This window comes from Ostrinia furnacalis, unplaced genomic scaffold (assembly GCF_004193835.3).
Source record: "Ostrinia furnacalis isolate ACB-3 unplaced genomic scaffold, ASM419383v2 OfSCF5217, whole genome shotgun sequence".
Classification (NCBI taxonomy): domain Eukaryota; kingdom Metazoa; phylum Arthropoda; class Insecta; order Lepidoptera; family Crambidae; genus Ostrinia; species Ostrinia furnacalis.
This window is the reverse complement of record NW_021135456.1, coordinates 271,667-293,915: the sequence shown is the minus strand read 5'-3', so window position 1 is coordinate 293,915 and position 22,249 is coordinate 271,667. Positions and strand designations below refer to the sequence as shown.

The following is a 22,249-nucleotide window of genomic DNA, read 5'->3' as shown; positions in this document are numbered from 1 at the left end:
TTTCCGGTACGCGGCCTCCATTCCAGAGGTGGAATTGTGTAAAGCAATCGTAATCATTTGACAGTTCATAACGTACGATAAAGTCAATTAAACAAATCAGTCAGCGATAACTAAACTAAAGGTTTCGGATAGCTTGTCAGTCCTTTCCCGGGTTTGACCGTTTGGCTAGTTGGGTTACACAAATCAATTTGAGAGATAGAGAAGAGGTAGGTAGCTGAAAGAACTCAGTCATCTTTGTCAGCCTCTTTTTAACGCAGGAATATAATATAAGTATAATAAATGCAAGCTAGGCATGTAAAGTCCTTGCATTCCTTTCATTTATCATGAGGATTTTCTTGATCTGCTGATTAAGCTATGCTAAGATGATGTCTGATATCTATGATGACTGGTAAGTCCGCAATGTTACCTACGCTGTAATATTTCAAATTATGTAATTTATCAATTACAGTTACATTTCCGTTTCGTCTTGATAAAAATCTTATATTTTTCTTTAAAACCGAGTGCTAATTGCATTTCAAAATGAACGAAACAAAAATGGCTGCTAGTTAAAAATCACATTTCAAAATGAATCTAAATATAGCACGTTAATTTGAAAACCCCTCGTTCCGCTTTAAACTTTTGTGCGCGATTCATCAGGTCGTCACATTTTTTCTAACATTACCTGCCAAATATAAAGAGCAGTGCTCCTTTGGCCGTTGATTAAAGACGGTCCCTCTTTAAATTATCCGGACTTTAGGGCCAGTGATGTGCCTTATTGGATTAGCTTCTTTGATGTCCGACCAGCGCTCGAGCAGGGTTGCCGACAGTGATAATAATATGCCAAAATCCCTAAATTGACGAAATTCCCCACATTTGGGGAAAGTAAAATTGGACCAACTATTAGTACCACATTTAAATGAAATAATGGCTATCTATCTATAAATATTAATTCCTGTTTTGAGTAATTAATTGTAAGAAGTCAATCTAGACCCACAGTCCTCTTGTGTATAACGGTGTTGGTTGTATAATTACTTAAACTGTTTAATTTTTTGAAATGTAATTTTATTATACAACTGTTTGTTTTCTTAATAAAATAAAATAATATTGCATTTGTGTTCATACTTAAAATCCCCGTATTTTCCCCAAATTGAAGTTTTCCCCACACATTTCCCAATCAGCTTCGCTTCCTCTGCAGTTTGGGGAGTCCCCACAGATTGGCAACCCTGCTCGAGAGTCGTTTGCGACGCGTTAACGCCAATAAAAAGTGGGTAATTCTTAAAGCGGGCCTGTCGGGAAGAAAGGAAATTTCGAGAGTCGACTGAGTTGGAGAAGGTTTAATTACGCTGCTGATTATTTACTGGGGTATATACAGTACAATGTACAGCGTGGCCGTTGTTTGTTAATGCTTCTAAAGTTTCATTAGGTCACTTTACTCTAAACTAGAAGTCTTATTTTAGTTATCAAGCTTGAAGTGAATATAGTTCACAAAAAGCTCAAATATTTATTATGGAGCAGATCTTTAATACGAGTTATTACTTTGTTGTTTGGCACATTTGAAATGGTTTTAGTCGACATCTACTTATAATAAAACACATAATCTTCAATCAAATCTTGAGCCTTCAAGAGCCTACTTGTCTGAGTTAGAAGGATGCAGTAGCAATCTACAAGGTGTTGTTTGTACAAAACTAACTTGTCATTTGCTCAGTAAAAGAACCGTACTTTCTCGTCTTAGACGTTTTATGTTGAGAGACAGAATTCACATCATAAGTTGGACATATTTGTCACATTGTAGTTATCAATACAACATGTGATGCGTATGTAGTCCACGCCACATGGGAGCGGGGACCGCGGCCCGCATACGCTCGCCAAACAACGATTGTTTGAGAATCGAGTAAGAGACACAGTGTTGCATTGGTGTGTGTACACCTGTCAGATAGATGCAATGATAAAGGGTGTTGTCATTCGTTGATTATTTTAGGGTTGAATGAAAAACTAATCGTATTATTGTAAAAGTCGATAGCGTGTGTAGTTGTCATATCAGTACGATTTTGTTGAGTTACCCTCGACAGAAGGAAATACAGACTAAGGACTGCAAAGATATCTCCGAAAGGCATATGAAGTTTTCGTGCGTTTTTAGGTACGCACGTCCTTATAGTATCCATAATTAGGTACGTATTATAGATAGAACTAAACCAAAAAGAAGTAATCGTTTCTTACTTGGCAGCCAACCTACCTAATCCTTGGCAGTTGACGGCAGTGCACATAGATGTATTACAAAATATTCTATTAAAGCTACATAAAATGCCACAGTGTAAAGCTTGATATGCTGTCCTAAAGCAGCCTTAAAGTAAGTTTATACTGGAGCATTTGTAACAGAACAACAAGCCGCTCTACTCTGCTCGTACCTGTATGTTACATTACATAAAAATGCTCTAGTGTATACTCACCTTTACGATCGCCGATCGCTAACAAATCACGCGGCACGCCGCCCCGCATGCAGCGACAACAAACACCCGTGTGTGCACCCGCCGGGAACCGAATCTGATTCCAATGGCTCGTGCCGGAACCGTGATTAAATTCACACATTGTTCCTATTTGTAATTCAGAGGGAGTTTTAGGATAAGATTGGTTGAGAGGAAATTGAAATGCTTATGCAGTTAGGATAACGCAGTAAGCGTTAATTGATACTCGTTTTGATATCTATCCAACTTGGGGAGGTAGAGCTGATGATCTTTAATTATGGGTATTTTCCGAAACCTGTTTTAGATAATCTCTCACACAAGGTGTAGTAAATAATTAATTTATTACCTATCACAGGCATTAGTCTCACACAAACAACTTTTTTTGTGAATTGTATTATGTTTCATAACTTGTGTCATTGTAATGTTTGTGATAAGAAAATAAAGACTATTTATTATTATTATTAAATTATAATCTCACTGTTAGGTACAATACGAGTACATGAGTATAGTGCTCGTACCTATAAGAGCTAGGTCCGACATACAACTTGTAAAGGCTGGCTCCTTTAGCCTTACGTAAAAGATCTTCAAGGTGCGGTTATATTTTGATCACGAGCACATAAAAAACATTACAAAACTGAAATCTAAGCATTTTCCGGAGAAAAAATATTTTCGTAATACCAAATTAACCTGTAGGTAAGTAATTTGTATCTACTTAATTGCCCAGTGAGTAAATTGCATCACATTACTGCACTAGATAACGCTAACAACCGCTCTGAAAGTTTGTTATAGCCGGCCCTTCACTACAACAGGATCTGATAACCCCATCGAACGAATTGCTGTGCGTAGACCAAGTTATATGGCTGAGTATCACGCACAGATTTTTGCAAACATTGTGTACGGTAAGCGTTCGGTGTTAGAAAGTTTGATATAATTAAGAAAAAAACACGTTTTATTTAATACAATCTGCATCTAAATAGTTACCTAATTCTTTCCTAAGGTTACACAAAGGTGTATTTCATTTGATGTAAGAGAAACGTTAACGACAAATTATGTAAAGGGTATTGAATAAGTAGCACGTACTTTCCCAAATAAGAGCCTGTATTTGTTATAGTGTAGGTAGAGCTTTACACAACTCTCAAATGATGTGTCCAAGTAGGTAAGTAGGTGATTTCGCTAACGCGAACGTTATAATCACGATGAGACTTTACTTGCTAACTCAATTTATTAACTACTTACTTACTAATAATTTCAAAGCAACTAAAATTCTGATTTTAGTTAATTGAAAGCTTAATTGAGATTTTAGGACTAATTAGTGTTTTTAGAGAAATTGGGCCTTGGCATTAATTTTTAAGTACCTACCTATCAAGTGCCCATTTCAATTAGTTTCTGAATTTTAATACCAATTTTAGAAAACATTTTCTTTCAGTCGTATCTAAAGTGTCTGTATCACTAGACATTAACGCCCGTATTTACAAACGATGCTTGCTTAAGTAAAGCAGCAAATCGAACGCACAGCGTTGAATAGAGCTCTGTAATTGGTTCGTGTGTGACCCTGTGCGTCCACGCGCACTGTGAGTAATGTTTGTGAATACGGGCGTAAGTATATTTATCTATTCTGATCTCAGGGCCGTAGTGTGATTTTACATGAAGCGTATTCGATATCGAGTGCGTTAAAAAATCTATGAAGATTTTAGTTCTTGAAAGTAGCCGCTAGGGGCGCTGTGCAATCCGTCATACATTTAATGTCATTTTTTACGTAATCGATATCGAATAAGTTTGATGTAAACTCACACTAAGCCCCTAGGTCAGTTCTTTTATATAGGTACCCCTATGTAGTTGCAAGCCCATGCCATAGCCCGTCTGGTGCACTGAGTTACTGCGCCCCTATGCTAAACAGATGCAACGATAATCTAATGCGATTCTAAATCACACCCACATGGAAATGAAGTCATCGACGGCACAATTTATTGACTAAAAACAGGCTAGAATTAATGTTGAGTGTGGTTAATGTTACTGAATTACTTACCTATTTTTTGTTCATTCTTACTACACTTTTACAAAACGGTCAAGCCACTAGTAGGCCAGTAGAATTAAACACAAAAATTAACTAACTAATTCTACTGGCCTATAGGTGGGGTGTAGAGAAAGTACTTAAGCCTAGGATTCATGCAGAAAGTTATACCACTAGGCTTTAATGAGAGCTAGGAACTTTGTTCTCCGTAAGATCTGATAACTTTTTTAGGATGTAAGCTGTACCGGACCAGTGTTAAGTTTGATGTGCTGTCGTCTGTAGGTACAAAATTTTATATATCACAATTTTAAGTCATTTTTGTCTTATATTTGGAGAATATCCTACCTATGTATCATGAGTAGTCTCATATTAAAAGTATGCCAGTAATTTCAACACCCAGTATAGTACAGTACAGTACAGTACAGTACAGTACTTGCTAGGGCCTAACTTAACGTACAGTACAGTACAGTACAATACAGTATAGTACAGTACTTGCCAGGGCCTTACTTTACATGAAAATTCTTCTGGAAGTATCCTACGACGTTTAAAATACTAGATGAAATGCCTAAGCTGCCAATAAGTAAAGGATGCCTACCAATAAGGTGCTTCTGTATGTTCTCTATGCTCGATGGGGGTGCCCGGTGCACTGAGTTATTGCGAGCGCATGCTAAACACTAATGCATCGGTAATCTAAATGTAAATCTGCATACTAATTGCATCAAGATATTATTTGTGATCGCTGCTGTGTTAGACGTGCTCTGTGGTTACGGTTTCAACGTGCAATTTTGTTGCAATTCACGAAGGCGAGTGAGCTTTACTGGTGTGTGTACGTGTACAGTACATGCACATAACGATGTGTAATGTCTATCAAAACTTATGAAAAAACGAACAGTAGCGACCTACCACACATGTAAAGCTCACTCGCCTTCGTGAATTGCAACAACTATAATATCTACAATGTGTGGTTCCAGCAGAGAAGAAAAGAACTACTCTCACTCTTCCCGTGGATGTCGGAAAATGCGACTAAGGGAAAAATATGCGATCAAAGGGAACAAAGGGAAGTGTAGGGTAGGCCAAACCCTCCATTGGCTCTAGGTAAATTGATAATGATGGTCATAATCTTACAGCGATGTTTGGTAGTAACGCAAGCTCTACATATTTGTACTGGGGCCAAAATAATAGATAATATCAATTCATTTTTACATAGTACATTTTTATTATTCCAATTATTCTTTCCAGATATTATAAACAAATCACTAATGTACCTAAAACGATAAAAACGAACTTTATAAAACATTTAAAAAGTCCGAAATATTTATGCAAAGTGAAACTATTTAGAATTCAGAACGTGCCGTGTTGCTCGCAGGAACAACTATAAAATAGTAGAATAAAAACTTCAAAATCGCAACAAACAATGATGCTTGCCTCCTATGCAGTAAGGGTGACTATGGATTTAATTAATTTACAGGAAAATGAAGACTACACGATATTTCTTTTTCTATTTGGCGTTATGATTGCTTCTTCACTTCTAAGGCTAAGTTGCACTATCTTACTTTGACTTTAACAAACGTCAGAAATCTGTCAAAATCCATACAAAAAGCACCGGTCATTGTTAAAGTTACGGTCAAAATAAGTTGGTGCAACTCAGCCCAAGAATGCCCATATATCAGGTACGAGGGTTTATTACACTACATAATTATCATCATTTTTATAAAAGTTTCCAATGTTGAAAGCAATTAGAGGTATTTCAGCTAATTCAGACTTTATTTCATTGATTTCGCGTCTTGCATTTTTTATTTTAACATTTTTAGACAACTTCAGAACCAAAAAGAAAAACAGGACTGCCCCAAAAATCCTCGACGTCTAGTGTCCCTACCATACGGGCTGTCACGATGAATGGGAGTAATCAAGTGCATTCAACTTGAGACCTTGCTACACCGACTCAGAGCCCACCTGCTCATTGACCATGCAATACTCTAGGTTTATAGGCGATAGAGCGTCATCTATATGCAAGGCAGGCGTGTGCGGAGCCTGCATACATATTGTATTTCTACTGAATGTAAACATGAATTTGTTTCGTACATTTTGCGAATGTGTTTTCATTTGATTAGTTACGGTTTAATTTGCAGGTTGTTTTCCTAAATAAAGTTATGCTTAATTATAAATAAAGTAGGTTTCGGTTTTCTTGAATAGATGATAGATTTATTTAATAAATTATAACTTATGAGGCTTAACGTCTTTCAAATACTTGATTTAAGCTCTAGAATTACCTACTTAGATAGACTATAAATAGATTTAAAAAATAAAAAAAGAAACAAGGAAAAATTTGACAATATTATGAGATTCCGTCAATGGCTAGTATACCTGCAACGGGGCGTCTAAGCTAGCTCAGTCTGACACCCCGCTGTTTACCATATGTCACGCCATATGTCACAATGTACTGTTACATCAAATGGTTAACTATAATAAGTAAAATTTTATAAAAAAAAATAAAACCGACTCCAAAAAACCTACACTAAAACGTAGAAAAATAATTACTAATTACCTACTTATTTATTAGGACGAATTATTAATATTTATGTAGGTATACCATGATTGATACTTCTGGAGTCGGTGCCAAGATTATGAAACATGTAAAGTTTGCCTGCACCGACTCCAAAAGTATCAATCATGGTATACCTACATAAATATTAATAATTCGTCCTAATAAATAAGTAGGTAATTAGTAATTATTTTTCTACGTTTTAGTGTAGGTTTTTTGGAGTCGGTTTTATTTTTTTTTATAAAATTTTACTTATTTCTTGCTTTTTAGTTAACTAATTATTACCTTGATGTTACCACTGAAGGTAGGCAGTACACTGAGACCAAAAAAAATTGGTTCATAATCGGCGGAGATATTGCGTATAAAAAAGTTCATCCCCAATTTTCCACCCTTGGGGGTGAAATATTTTCTTCAAATTCGCATGAAACCACCCTTTTGATAATACCTATTCAACAAAAAAATAATCGTTCAAAGTGGTTTATAATCGGCGGAGATATTGCGTATAAAAAAGTTCATCCCCAATTTTCCACCCTTGGGGGTTGCTTTTTTTATTATTAAATTTAAATGGGACCACCCTTGAGGTATTACCTATACGCCGAAAAAAGATTTGTTCAAATCGGTTCATAATTGGCGGAGTTATCGCGTAACAAACAACCTCCTCCTTTTTTGAAGTCGGTTGAAAAGCCTACAATTTTTATCAATTTTTCCATTTTTCAGCATACCGAGCTTTTATCATGCACCATGGCATATAATATTTCCTTTTAATAGGTCTCTTTTGCAAATACGTTTAGTGTTGTACCGTACCTACTTATTGCCTCACTATCTCTCGTCATAGTTCGCACGTACAATTTTCGAGCCCATTGGCCGTGATGATGCGCTCGCGCTGTTCAAAGAGCTTACGGCATTCGACGACGTCCAATTATAGCATGGGAACTCGACAGAATGCAATTTAAACTATAAGATTAATTTGGATTGGATTTGAAAATACTTATTACTTAACATAATATTCACGTGCCTATACAGTAACTACTCGTATGTTAAGTTTTATGAAAAGTACTTGTGTCACACATGAGTCAAAGTCAAGCATATGTAGATTTATGCTTGTGATTAATTTCACTATGTTCAGCCCGATTACCTATTAGCACGGTAAAGATGGTATAGCCTGACCAGGAACATAAAAACCCTGGCATAGAGGCGCTTCAATTGCATTTGATAGTGCAACACTGAGTACAGTCGTACCTGTGTTAAATTTATAGGCTAACTTTATGTTTCAGGATTCAGGATTACGGGCTAATTTGATATTTTCATAAATTAACGAAAAAATATTATTATAGGTAACCTGGTTTAAATAAATTAAATGAAACCATCAATCGAACTAGTAGGATTTATTTTATTATTCATCAATAATCAAATTCAGAACTTGAATATTTAACTGCAATGTCTGCTGATGAACGCTTCAAACTCGGTACTTCTTTCCCAATTCCATAAAATTCAACTTTTAGAAAGTGACAAAAAACTTTAAAATAGGTAGTTGAAACAAACCACAGCTAATTTTCATAGTGGACTGTACTATACGATAAACATGTCAGTCAATTTGACAACCTTTATTGGAAACATTTTCAATGAAAATATTGTCCGAACCCTTGGTATTTCTCTTCGACAAATACTTTAACACATTGTGAACCACTTTTCTTTCACGACTATAAAATGATTTTAGCAATTTAATTCACAAAATCAATTGCGCACATTTAAAATAAAGTTTGTTTACACTTTGACAGCAATAGACTGACATGCAAGGTGACATGTCAATGAAGTTTTTAGTTACTGTTGCCATTAAAAGAAATTAGTACCATTAGTTTTCCGCAATATGGCGAGGGTTTTTATGTTCCTGGTCAGGCTATACACTGCAATGTCTGCTGATGAACGCTTCAAACTCGGTACTTCTTTCCCAATTCCATAAAATTCAACTTTTAGAAAGTGACAAAAAACTTTAAAATAGGTAGTTGAAACAAACCACAGCTAATTTTCATAGTGGACTGTACTATACGATAAACATGTCAGTCAATTTGACAACCTTTATTGGAAACATTTTCAATGAAAATATTGTCCGAACCCTTGGTATTTCTCTTCGACAAATACTTTAACACATTGTGAACCACTTTTCTTTCACGACTATAAAATGATTTTAGCAATTTAATTCACAAAATCAATTGCGCACATTTAAAATAAAGTTTGTTTACACTTTGACAGCAATAGACTGACATGCAAGGTGACATGTCAGTGAAGTTTTTAGTTACTGTTGCCATTAAAAGAAATTAGTACCATTAGTTTTCCGCAACATGGCGAGGGTTTTTATGTTCCTGGTCAGGCTATACCGTGCCTATAGGTTTTGAGTGTAGATTGTAATTAATTTGTTATTAAGGACACCAACTACTCTGAAACAGCTTTTTATTTACGTTTTAATAGTATCCCCATATTTTTAAAACTTCTAACAAGTGCATGTGTTTGAATTAGGCAATATTAACTTAGATAGAGTCATTAGAGAAAATGAAGTATGCCCTTATGTTATAATGTTTTTTCAATCTTTGTAGTAAAGTAGTAGTTCATGTTCCTAAGAATAGCCTGTATCTCAAATTGGCATCCCGCTGAAAACTGATCCATTCACTCACTGATTACGCGGACTCACTCACCGACGCGCGTCAAAGCACGCACGGCTAACCCACGTGATTTCTTATATTTAATAGGTTTTTCAGAGTCGTTAATAGTTAAGTAATAGTAAATAGTAGATGTTCTAAAGAATAGCGTAAGTTTCATCAAATTGGCATCCCGCTGACAACTGATCCATTCACTCACTCATTACGCGGACTCACTCAGCGACGCGCGTCACTGCACGTGCCACTGGCTTACTGACTCACGTGATAATATCTTATATTTAATAGGTTTTTCGGAGTCGTTAATAGTTAAGTATAAGTAAGAAGTAGATATTCCAAAGAAAAGCCTGTATCTCAAATTGGCATCCCGCTGACAACTGATCCATTCACTCACTCATTACGCGGACTCACTCACCGACGCGCGTCACTGCACGCGCCACAGACTCACTGACGCACGTGATTGCGACTCTGTTTTGACGGTCCACTTCATCCACTCAAAGCAAAGGTTCGAAAAATGCATTCGCCATTCTAATGATGCCGACGTACATTGCCGGGGCGACGGGCGAGGCAGGAAAGGGCATAACTGACAATTATGATTTTCATGTTGTAATTTGAATATTGCAACTTTTATTAATTATATCACATATTTTATCTTGAGCTAGGAGATATTTTTTTAATAGCGGCCCAAACACACCCAGAAACAAATTAGTTGTCTTTTGCCTGTGACCAAGATTTTAAAGTAAACTCGTTGCATTTTAAGTTTTTTTATATGCCTTTATACCACCGATCTGCAAATGTATTTGCAGGATGTAAATTTTAAGCAAAATTGCTTTGTAAAGTAATTAGTAGAGAGCTTTCTTTGAATAGCCACGCAATAGTCCAGCGTTTTAATGAAGATTAAGTAAATTTTTTAACAAATAAAAAAAATACAAGCGTTTTTGCCTGAGGATGAACATGGACAAAACGAAGCTTATGTCGAATATCCATGTTGCGCCCTACCCAGTTTCAGTTGGGAGCTCAATTCTCGAGATTGTCGACAAGTATGTCTACCTCGGACAAACGATCCAGCTAGGTAGGTCAAATTTCGAGAAGGAGGTCAATCGTCGAATCCAACTCGGCTGGGCAGCGTTCGGGAAACTACGTAACATCTTTTCGTCCAAAATACCCCAATGCCTGAAGACGAAAGTCTACAATCAATGTGTGTTACCAGTGATAACTTATGGCTCGGAAACGTGGCCTCTCACTATAGGCCTTATACAGAAGCTCAAAGTTGCACAGCGTGCTATGGAGAGGGCTATGCTTGGTGTTTCTTTGCGAGATCGAATCAGAAATGAGGAAATCCGTAAACGAACTAAAGTCGCTGACATAGCCCGACGGATTAGCAAGCTGAAGTGGCAATGGGCAGGGCACATAGTGCGCAGAACTGACGGCCGATGGGGCAGCAAGGTTCTGGAATGGAGGCCGCGTACCGGAAGGCGCAGCGTGGGACGTCCACCTACAAGGTGGACCGACGACATCGTGAAGGTAGCAGGGAAGCGCTGGATGCAGGCCGCTACCAATCGATCAATGTGGAAAGCATTAGGGGAGGCCTATGTTCAGCAGTGGACGTCCTATGGCTGACATGATGATGATGATGAAGCGTTTTTGCAATTTTTGCACTTGTATCACTTCATACGGAGCACATCGAGACTCTCCAGGGACGTATTCCTGTTTCCCGATGAGATATATTCCTTCCTTTTGCCTTTAACGATGCAGTGTCCAGCGCACATTTGTAACAGTCGCAACTTGCTGCGACGGCGAAATTTTATATTTCTCGGCGACATTATACTTTGAAGAGTTGCAAGAGTTGTCCCTTTAACGAGCTCCAGTTGCTAGTTTTGCGATGCATTGTTGGAAGCAACTGGTAAAGTGAATTGGAAGTAGGTGGGTTGATCAATCACCCGTGTGATGTTTAAGGAGCAGAGCACATCGACAATAATAACTTTTACATAAAGTGCAATATTGAAATGGCATAAAGATTTTCGTTAACGTTTGCTTAACGATATTGTACCTACTACTTAATTGTAAGTTTTAGGATTGATTTTGTTTTATTAACCGACTTCATAAAAGGAGGAGGTTCTTTAAATAAAATCCAAAGAAAATGTTACGGGAATAAATTATTATGATTAATGATTATGGGCCCCTACGTGGTCTAGTGGTTAGATTAGACGGTTTGATTTTATCTATCTAGCAGCAGTGTTGTGACCTTTTTACAACACAACCAGAACAATGGAGACCTCATGAACCAAAAATATTAACGAACTCTTTAACTAAACGTATACTTTAACGCACGTATGTACGTACGTACAAGATTAAAAGTGTCTGCATTCCGCATGGCATCACTAACATTGGAACGGAGGTATCCTGGCCAATTACCACTTTCCACTTCGCTGAACCCTGGGGTCTTCATCACGGCCTGAGTCTCTTTGAAGTTTGATTAGACTCATTAGTCCCGCATTAAAGTTTCACTCGATGTAACATTTTTAGCATTTTGATATTTGAACCCTAGTAAGGCTAGGGCTGCCACTTTAAGAAATAATAATAAAAAAAATCTTAGATTTTCTGTGTTTTTGGTTCGTTTATTTTAATTTACGAAATTCACAATCCTTGGAAATTTTGATAATATGTCAATAAGATTTACCTTTAATTTAAACATAGGAAAGAAAAAAAAAAGTTATAAAGAGAAATCTAGTCTGAAGCGAGAACTTGAACAAAATATCACAGTAGGTACTCGTAACTTCGCATGTTGAAAGCGCTAGATATTACTTAAAGCTGTTCTTTAAGGCTAGCATTTCTAAAACGATATGAATTCATGAACTCAACATTCACTGCTCTAAGAAAGAGACATCAGCTTTTGTTTGCCATAAAACAAAAGCTACGCCTACGGCCTTTAAATAATTGACATGTTGCTCTAAAGCAGTTGACAGCCCTGTGACGTCAGACCACGCGCCCTCGTTAGGGCGGCGCGTGCGCCACACGCGGCCATTGCTGCGCTAATTGATTATAATTACTGCCTCTTTAGCGCACTTGTTTTTTGTGAGTGCAACACTGAGGGCGATGCAGGCGCGTGGCCCATTCGTATGCAATTGCCTTTTGTTCGTTTTCTGGAGGGCAGATAAAGATGAAATTAGTAAGGGAAGTATGATTTTTAGTGGCAAGAATTGGTAAAGATAAAACTTTTTTAAATACCTTTGATGTGCCTCTTGGGGACGTCAATTTTAATTTACTAGTAACGGAAACACCATGTCTAATGTCCAACAAACAGTTTTGCTTGCTATGAAGGACTAACTAAATAAAAACATGGTCTGTGTTTTAAGAAGCCTGGGTTTAGAGTTATGTCACAACCCGTCGTGAATATTTCAAGAACCCTATTTTCTTTATCATTAAAAGTCAAAATAAAAAGTCACTTGTTTAAAAACTACATGATTCTTTTTATTTCAATTCAATTTCAAAACATGTCAAGGAAGCTTGACCGATTGCTTACTAAACACGAGAATAAATTGGGTGGTCGTATAAAAAGGATATTCCGCATTCGTCAACTAACTACGCAATCGGCTTAAGTCCGGCCCTAAGACGGTTGAGGGCCACATATTAACATTCTGTCGGTACAGTAAGTCTATTTTGCCGATCTGCTGACAGTACTTTCTTACAAATAGGATTTTCATCCACGCACAAATCTGGTCGGCCATCTGTGCCCGAATCTAGGACGAGACACACTGCGGTGAGGGAAGCCGAACAAAACCTTTTTAGGAAGTAAATTGGAACTATTGCGTACCATCTCGGTAAACTAGTCTACAAATAAAAATATACAGATCACAACATTGTAATAAGGTAGGTTGGTGTTTATTTTAATTCGTTGTATGTGTAAATATTTCATTGTTTTCAAATATTTTCAGTTTGAGCGTTCTTCGTAATGCCACAAAATGCCAACGATACCGCAACATTCAGTACCTCTAGTAGGAAAAACTTTCGAGTTCGTTTCGTTGCGTATTCAAAGTGTCATCGAAAAATTTTGTATGAAAAATTAAACAGCGCCCCCTAGGGCGGCTATAATATAGGGGGCGCTGTTTAATTTTTCATACAAAATTTTTCGATGACACTTTGAATACGCAACGAAACGAACTCGAAAGTTTTTCGTACTAGAGGTACAGTTTACGATTCGTATACTTAATTTATTTGAAAAAAATATTTTTTAATTCATGATTTAGAAACTTTGTAATTCTGTGTTCGTTAGCTGTCCAATCTTTAAACTCGTGTGTCCGTAATATTATAGGTCGTTAAAATTCAATTGTTGCTAGCCACCCTGGGGTCCGTGGCACCCCATATTGATGTAATAACTCCATTGAGACTGCATAATTGCAAATCATTTGTGGGCTCCGCGCTTAGCGGGGTACTTTAGACCAGCGTTTTTTACTTCCAGTGTTGCCAGAATCCGCCGCATTGTTCGGTAAGGGAACTCCTCAATTAGAGTGTTAATAGCTACTTCGTCAAAAATGAAGAGGCATTTACCGGGACAGAGGCGCGTAATGAAATAAGTTCTTACTTATTTGAAGACTCATTCAGGATTTATTTCCTCAGACCCCTAAGAAAAGTTCTTTGACATCACGTCTTTTAATGCCGTAAGAACAAGGAACCTAAGGTAGTTAGATATTTAGCAAATAAGTTCATTTGCCTGTCCGTGATTTAACTGGGAGAGTTTTGGTAAAGTCACGGAGGTAAAGGCGGAAATAGAACGCATTTTATTTTCATAGTGGTCACTTAAAAATTAGTGATTGATGATGAAAACAGGCTAGTGCGTAAATACCTATAGGTATGACCCGCATAACATAAGGTTATGTTACGGTAAATTATGACCTTCTGCCAAAAATATATGATTGAACGTCGATGATATCTTGTAACAAAATCACGTGTAATATAATGTTAAGTGACTTGACCTTTTACTTTCTCAACGATCATAAACAAAATATTCCGCAACTGTTCCAGACTCCCACGTCTGATGTACAGTCGAGAGCACATGAGACTCTACATTTGTGTTCCAAAATAGTACTTAATACAACTACATAAGATGTCATAGTGTATAACTCGATGTGCATTTGTCTTTTCGCGAGTGACTCATGCCACCCCGTCACGCGCCGGTCAATGTCACTCGATACTTCACGCTGGGCCTAGTACCAAATACTAGTTATTTTGTCCAACGCTATTTCACTTTTATGCTTAAAGTTCTAAGGTTCATTTTTGTGTAGCTATCGATGCGATAACTTTGTTAGGGGACGTAAAATCATTTGCGAGTATCGGCGACGTCGTTATTTTATGGCCTAATGAATTGCAAATTGGAACGTTGTGTTTATCACTATTTGGGATTATAGATGCTTATGGATATAAATTTATTTGTGGGCACGTTAGTTGTTATTAGTGGATTAAGTCATTTCACATATTAATTGCTGAAAGTTACACGAAGTAAGAAAGAAATAGGAAATATGAGGTGCAATAATAATAAAGTATGCCTTCCACATACTTAGGCTGAGTTGCACCACCTAACTTTGATCGTAACTATGACGATAACCGGTGTTTTTTGTATGGAGTTTGACAGATTTTTGACGTTTGTCAAAGTTTTAAAGTAAGATGGTGCAACACAGCCTTAGAGTGTAGTTTTATTAAACAAGTACATAAATGTTAATCTAATTTAAATCATAATTTTGTTTCTGAAATCTGTTTAGATTGAATTTAATTGAGTAGAGTGATTTATGTCGAGCAAGTGGCCATAATGGTTTTCCTCTTATACTCGTTTTAGGTTTACAGACAGGCCTCTTTTTTATTTATTTTAACTCTACCTAAAAAGGAAAGTTAGTACTAGTCTCTTGGAAAAGATATTTGTAACGAAAGACACACTATAGGTACATTTACATTACATTATATTGATGCACTTTCTTTCACTTAGGTAGACTACTCTTACTTTGTAACACTAATCTATCACCATTCCAACCCTAAACGCATAGGGTTGCCAGTGCAGGGTGTAAAAGTGCAATAATTAGAACAAAGCCGAGCACCTATCGTTCCCCCTTTCGTAAGGGTGTGTACAGACTATTGGTGTAGTACAAAAAGAACGGCCAAGACATTTGAAATATGGCTTCTTTGTTTTCAGACCAAGTGACCGCGACTGAATCCGATTGGCTGGAATTCAATCTTTAACGGATGGACCGAATGAACTACACAATTCTGAAATAGTATGGATACTAAGATGGGGGAATCCCATCCCAAGGTACTTGTTGGTGGAAACCAACAGGTACCTTAGTTAATAACCATCTTCAGAGCAGGGCAGCTTCATCAAAAATTTCGTTCACTTTTCGAGTATGATTGTAATCAAAAGCCAGCCCAATTAAAATAATAAAAAAAGACAATTAAAAACTTTGGACCTATGGACCCATTTTAGTACTACATTGTTGACCACGAGCCTAGTTGTTGCTTCAGGTGACATACCACTAGGTATACGATTACAAACGAGATAGGTAGGTACGAGCCGACAATGTCATCATTACACACATCGCCATAAGTCACCGCCAAAATAAAAGAGAACGAATGGAAAAATAGAAAATGATATAACTGTTTTATTTAGGCTGTGCCATAGCCAGTAGGGTTCCGTGCTGGCAATTAACGGGGTGCCACTAATACTTCGCCAAACCTCGTTTGTTCGGCTTATTTAACGTTTCCACTTGGATTACACGGATCACAATTGCTGTTGGGCCTTCAATTACAGCCTATAATTCTTACTTTCTGGATTAGAAGGAAATTATTAGCTTTTCAGCAATCCATTTGTTTAATCAGCTATTGCATTCTATAAAGTTGTAGAGCTTATACAGAACAATTTATAGACCTTTCGTGATCAGGAAGTTTTGTTCAAATTTTAATGGCGGACAAGCATTTGTGAGACAATGTGTAGACGAAGAAAGTTATAGTTCTTGCAACTCACGAAGGCGAGGCGAGTGAGCTTTACTTGTGTGTGTACGTGTACATGCATATAACAATAGATATCAAAACTTTTGAAAAACGAACAGTAGCGAGCCATTACACATGTAAAGCTCACTCGCCTTCGTGAATTGCAACAACTATAACTTACTTTTGTCCACACATGTCAAAAGTTCAGTTCTCTCTCATTGTTAGGAAGGAAAATAAAAAATAAATATTTTTTCTGAATTTAAAAAAAAGTTCTGTAGTATCTAAAGATGTGCTTCAAATACAATAGTGAAGTGATGTTTCGTATAGAAAGGTCTTTATTAAATAGTACTTACATAACACGCATTTTTTAAGTTTTACTAATTGTAAGTTTGCTTAAATATGTGTGACGGTTATTCTTCTAATCCGCGTAAATAACCTACTCATATAGAATCAATACATTTCATGATTGCAATAAAATCTTCCTCGACAATTTGTTTATGTAATCCAGAATACAAATACAACCTTATTAAAAACGTGATTCGAAACAGAAATAGAAAAACATGTTTTCCTTATTCCAATACATTGAAAGCTCGAATCCCATCGAAGTAGTCGTCTCGCCAAAACAAAATAACAGGGCGGGCGGGCGCCGGCGTTATCACGCATCTCCCGCCTAATTGGGCGGCGGCTGATAACGGCTGATTGACATGCAGGGCGGCTGGACTGCCGACTGATAGTTTGGGGTTGTAGAGAAAAAACAAAATAATTGAAAAGCCTTATCTGTGAGATGCATTCGTTAGTCTCGAGGGAAAACACAAGTGATTAAATTTTATTAGCTTGCAATAACTATTCGTAAAGTAATTCGTGTTTTTATTAAGCGGTGTGTAAGATTTTCCATTTGGAAATAATTTAAAGTAAGTAGTAGAAAAGTGCTCATGGTATATACCCAAAAGAAAGTCAAGTACAATAAGTATTTTTTTAGTAATGTGTGTATGAAATCGTAGTTATTTGCTATTATTTATTAAAATCTTAACTTGGTGTTTTTTGACTAAGTATACTTAATTCTCTTTCTTTCTCTTCTTTCAGGTATCAGGCATTAGAATCTTGTAAGAATTGGTATAAAATCAATACATAATTAAAAATCTTCCTCGACAATTCAACAAAATCTAATCTAAATAACATCTAATCCAACCACATAAGATGCCACAGTGTTTAGCTTGACGATCTGTCGTGTACCATTCTCATCTCTACCAGGTATGTCAGCGTAGACAGTAATCACTGTTAATTACTGGCTGCGGACGGCGAAACAATTCTGCTTACGTTAATGACGTCACGATGACATAGTGTTCGCGGCCGCGGTCTGTAATTACCCGAATCAGGGTAATTCGGGTTGAGTACGGGAGCTTTTTGCTCGTTAACCAAGCAGTGGAGCTCTGGTAACCGCGGAAATGTATTTTCTCTCGATGGGCAAGTCAGTCCAATCCCAGTGTACGGTTGGCTCTATTCATATTTTTGAAAATATGGTTTAACATAAATTCAGAGGAATCAATTCTATCGAAAAAAAAACAAGATTTTACCCAAATTTTATGAAAAAAATACAAAAAGAAACATTTCCGTGGAAAATATTTACTACAGCAGCATAATGCGTAGGTTTAGAGTCAAAAATTTTGACAGTTTATCCTTAAACTTAAAACCCATCTCTAATAATATTGAAATCAATACCCTATCAATACTGAAGCATAGACTATGATACAATTATTGCTCTGTGGATTGTTAAGATGTTTCAGTTCCAGTCCTAGTATCTGTTAATCCGCCATGATATACATCTGACATTTATGTCGCTCAAACGGATAACACATGATGGAAGAAACACCCTATACACCACACCCGCTGTAAGTGAGGCCCCACCATCATGCTCCATTGAGCGTGGAAGCGCCGCGTCATCGCGTCCCGATTGCCGTGGGCGAACGGATTATCAGCAAATTACCACCAACTCCTGGATAATACGGCGTTTGAGAAGCCAGCGGCAAGATCTGGCGGTTTGTCCTAGTTTATGCTTAGGATGTAATACTTAGAATGCTTTTACTGAGGGAATAATGTCTTCACGGCAAAATTCTATAACTGATTCAGTGTCAGATCAACATTACTACTCGTAAATATTTTTTTGTCTTAATGGTACTAAATCTTTATTTGCTTTAAAAACAATGAAAGGTGCTTAAGTACCTATAATTATATGATTTGTATATTCTTTAAAAATACAAACAAAGGTAAGTACTAATATGTGATTTGTAAATAGGTTTCTTGCATATTTCCTCATCTATACCACCTATCAAACCAAAATCAAATCAAAAAACCTATCTAGGTACTGTAGGTACCAAGCAGTTCCATTAAACAACGTCATTATTACTGTGGATTAAAAGAATGCTGAAGTTTTTTACAGTAATTTCTTGTAGAAATAAAAATAAACAAGGTGGAGAGAAGATAAAAATAGGTTCTAAATATACAATTTAATTTAGAAAAAAGCTTTTCAAGGCGCTCTCACCAACAGTCCTTACTTGAATACTAAGCAGCTACATCTGTTCGCACCCATTTTGTCATCCGCCAATTACACCTAAACAATCCAAGTCTCACTCCATTACCGGGCTGATGCTCCCCAGACATCCCTAATTGTGTTAGCCCACTGCTGGGACCGTGACGAGTAATCAAAGAGCCCAAACAAAGCCGCGATTAGACAATAACGGCGGTGAATAGCTTAATCTGGCGAACGTTTACGGATCCCGTCTAGGATGGGGCAGACGGGCGGTTTTTTAACTGCTGTTAGCTGTCCTGAAGGGCGTTTGGTCAGGCCCTTGGTAAAAAAAAAGATATTTCTTTTATTGGTAAGTAAAATGGTGTCAAGTAAAGTCAGTGTTAGTGCAAAATTGTAGCGTATACGCATTTTCACTAATGTCAGTAGTATTAGTATTTCCAAGGCGTTATGAGTTATGTCACGTACACTAAAACGGTACAAATGTATCATTAACATAACAATTTTACTAACCCATGGAAGAAGAAGAAAAATCTTTTTATGTAGGTAAGTTGTCCCCCACTAGGTGAATCGACGATCTGGTGAAGGTCGAGGTACCTGGATGCGAGCAGCGCAGGTCTGGTCGTTAAAGAAATCCTTGTCCAGCAGTGGATACCATTTAGCTGAAACAAACGAAGGTAAGTTTGATTAGACTTGCTGAGCAAAGCAAATTCACGGAACCTATACTATTGCGTGTCCTTAATTTGTTTTGCAATTTGAGATACTTTTCACAAACCGCTCGTTTGCTCGCCCGGGCATTGTGACGGGTCCCATGTCTCACGTCTGTCATGCGGAAGCAGTATGCATGATTCATAGGTCGTGTACCAACATCCAGGCTTAATACTCTGATTGCAAATGTCCATCTATGTTACCTTTTTACACCTAAATCGCTTAATAGATTTTGATAAAATTTATAAATAAAAAACCCGGAAAGTGACATTTATATGAGAAAATAGGTACTGTGTCACTTTATCGTCTTTATTACTATTACAGGTGTGTAAAATAAAAGTAGGTTCTTAACTTTGGCAGATTAATGCTTAGGTACTTACTACTTTTGTCAAGCTCAGGTTACGTACAGTACGCTGCGATGTTGAAACAGCCTAAAAAAATGTTTTCTATAAAAAGCCGCTCGTCTGCTCGCCCCCCATTGTGACAGGTCCCCGATTGTGTCTCCGACCTGCTTCTGCGCAAATCTTCGAGCCGTCATTTGCACTTCCGCGGAAAAACACGGCGGAATGAAAAATGAAATTTCAACCGCAGGCCACAGTGCTCTTTGTCCGGGCACGTTTTGTTACCGTTGCCAACCTAAGTTGTTGTTTTAAGACGCTGTCTGTTAGTGATTTAGGGGACATTTTAAAAGATATTTGAATTAGTTAACGTTTTTATTTAAAACCAGCTGCAAATCTGGATCCCTATTCTTTTCTAGCAAACTTTCTTAATCACTCTGAATTTGTACTTATGTGAAACTTACCTTCTTAAAATTTGACTGTAAGTTTACTTTCTCATTAGAAAATCCGGTTTGTTAATTTCACACATTTGTAACTAAAACTTGGTACTACATCAAAATCCTACACCTACATCCAAAATACTAACACACAAAAACAACTCCTTTAATTCCCGAAAAATATAGAGCGTGAATTACTGGGCTAATCCTAAATCGCTGTCCGAAGTTACACTCTATTGCTTAAACTTTTCTTTCTTTCTTTCTTTCTAAATTCTTTTCTGAGACCAAATAGTTCTTGTTTTCTAATAAATGATTTACATCTTTCTCTTTCCATACAGCTAATGATGACCCAAAAGATAACAGGAAATGGCACGTCATTAGCCATTGACTGACACCAGGGGTTGTTCTAGCGAGTCATTTCCGACGTCTTAGAGAAAAGGAGAGACCGACATTTCTTACGTCTACTAATACCAGACATTTATGGCTGACAGCGCTCAGGATATGGCGGAAAGTTTTGAGAATATAGACGACGGGAATCAAGCGAAACACAGTTGTTGTACCTAATAAGTGCGACTTTTCAACTAACACGTTATAGTCCGATCTGTTTCCGACTGCATAATATGAAAATGAAATTGGAATGGAAACTAAAATATAATGGACAGTATTGTTTTATTTGGAACTAATTCTGCGCCTGCACTATCTCCCTCGATGGCAGTCGATAGTGAGATCTGTACCTCTAGTACGAAAAACTTTCGAGTTCGTTTCGTTTGCGTATTCAAAGTGTCATCGAAAAATTTTATATGAAAAATTAAACAGCGCCCCCTAGGGCGGCTATAATATAGGGGGCGCTGTTTAATTTTTCATACAAAATTTTTCGATGACACTTTGAATACGCAACGAAACGAACTCGAAAGTTTTTCCTACTAGAGGTACTGAGATTGGTTTAGATCTTCTTTATGATATTTGAAGCTTACCATGCGACACCACCACCAATCCTTTTATTTTTTTACTTGACTGATTTACTTTACGAAGGTGTGGTGGTCATTTATTTCGATATCGAATTAAAACGATGGCAAAACCTGATTCACAGCAGTATCCACAACTGTTAAATATAATTTAAACGCCTTTGTCTGTACCAATCCGAGTGTAACACCTAGATACCAGCGCGGAAGCGTAAGACAGAGCTGCATACATCGCAGTTCGCGCCGTTAACCGTAATTTATGCGAGCGCCGCGGCCTCGGCGACCAGACGCATAAATACCCACGCGATTACTCGCCTTTACTATTATCACCTACTAACAAGTTAATTGCTCGAGGATCAAAATCAGAATCTACTTGATATCAGATCAGAATTTCGTTCGTACATTCCATGGCAGACTAGATTTATACAGGGTGTCCCAAAAAGTAGTGACAAGCCAAAGCCCAGAGGTAGAGCATCACTAGGGCTATCCAAATTGGTTGAATTGCGATGAAGCACTTTTTTGGTCACTGTGCTGTGGCGCGAATAGTCAAATTACATTCCAGATTTTTTTAATATTATTAGATGAATACTAGACCTAGCTGATTCAGAAGTATTTACATCCATAACACGAATGTAAACTTAAAATCCTGAATGTTGTAAAAAA

The 22,249-nt window shown here is 37.2% G+C and overlaps 1 protein-coding gene across 1 annotated transcript in view; it reads right to left on the bottom strand.

Moving 5' to 3' along the window:
- LOC114360877 (probable 39S ribosomal protein L24, mitochondrial) overlaps positions 1-22,249 on the bottom strand; it is a 63,768-nt gene that overhangs the window by 17,620 nt on the left and 23,899 nt on the right. The gene's annotated exons all lie outside the window — the stretch shown is intronic.